This window comes from Otolemur garnettii, unplaced genomic scaffold, assembly GCF_000181295.1.
Source record: "Otolemur garnettii isolate 467f Iridium unplaced genomic scaffold, OtoGar3 scaffold00044, whole genome shotgun sequence".
Lineage (NCBI taxonomy): Eukaryota > Metazoa > Chordata > Mammalia > Primates > Galagidae > Otolemur > Otolemur garnettii.
This window is the reverse complement of record NW_003852439.1, coordinates 9,585,813-9,587,132: the sequence shown is the minus strand read 5'-3', so window position 1 is coordinate 9,587,132 and position 1,320 is coordinate 9,585,813. Positions and strand designations below refer to the sequence as shown.

Sequence of the window (1,320 nt, the reverse complement as noted above, 5' to 3'; positions counted from 1 at the left end):
TCTTGATATTATACCACATGTGCACTGTATTCTTTCTCAAATTTGAAAACTTCTGAATTCCAAAAAACATCTGGCCTGGGGGTTGGGGAGGGAGGATGTCAGACATCATCCAAAGCCATTTATGCACAGACGCATATGAATGTATGACACACATTTATAACTTACATTGCTACTCATTACAATGATTTTGAAAAGTGTATTTTGGAATTTTCTTTCTTGTTTTTTTGTTTCAACAATAAAAGCAATACAAACCATCATAACAAAAGAGAGGGAGATTTAAACAAAAAGAAATTCTTCCTTCCTCAACAGTTACACTCCTCAATTAACATTCTGACATATGAAATCCCAGCCAGAGGCACAGAACCTGCTGCCTCAAGTCCACATGTGGCACTCCAGATCTGGTCGGTCCACCGAATCCAAACTTCACAGAACAAATCCCTTTATGAAAAGAATTTGTTCTGTAAAATTTGGATACAGTCAAAAGGCCACACGTGCCCCTAAAGGCCATGATATTACTAAAAATGTTATCCATAGAAACAAAAGAAAAAAATGTGCTTGATGTGTTTACATAAATGAGATCTTGCTGCACATACTATTTTGCAATTTGCTTTTTCCACCTAGCAGTGGTTCACTAGCAGCACTACGAGCTTCCGAGTGTGTTCCAGATTCCGAACGAGTACCCAAGATCATGCGGATTGTTTCCAGTTCTTCTCTACTACACACTAGCATTTTATTTATTCTTCTCTTCCTCACACGACCCCTGAAAGATACACACGCCATTCTCATCCTCCAGTGACCGAGAGACTCCTAGGAAAGGGCCAGGACTCACCAGGGCCGCTGGGCAGGACGTGTAGGCGGGGACGCTGACCCCGCCGGAGCCCCGAGCTGTCCCCAGCAGCCTCGCCTGCGCGGAGCTGAGGGAGCGGTGGGGCGGTCAGCGGTCACGCAGGGGCGTTTGCCCAGGAATCTAGTGGGCGAAGGGGTGCGCCCCCTCCGTCCTCCGCCTCCTGGCGCCGGCCTAGGCCACCTGGAGCCGGGTGCTAAACCTCGGAACCCGGCGGCCCGCGTAAGAGGTCCCCGCCCCTCCCACGGCCGCCCAGGCGTTCCCAGTTCCGCAGCCAGGTCCAGGCGCCGGAAGTCCGCGCGGAGCTTGCCGGGAGGACGGCATAGCTCTGGTGTCCGGGCGAGCGTTTAGGACTACAACTCCCACAAAGCCGTTCGTCCATTGAACGTTCTGCAACCTGGCCAAAGAATGTTCGGTTCAGGCTAGCAACACTGAACGCGTGAGACACCCGGGATGAACGGCGGGGCTCGGACTTG

At 50.5% G+C, this 1,320-nt stretch overlaps 1 protein-coding gene across 2 annotated transcripts in view; it reads right to left on the bottom strand.

Annotated features, from left to right (window-relative positions):
- ZNF213 (zinc finger protein 213) overlaps nt 1–1,039 on the bottom strand; it is a 6,993-nt gene extending 5,954 nt beyond the window's left edge. For both annotated transcript variants that reach the window (XM_023513881.1, XM_012805722.2), the window contains exon 1: nt 830–1,039. The gene's annotated coding sequence lies outside the window, so the exon portion shown is untranslated. The remainder of the gene's footprint in view (nt 1–829) is intronic.
- Nucleotides 1,040–1,320: the final 281 nt, after the last annotated feature.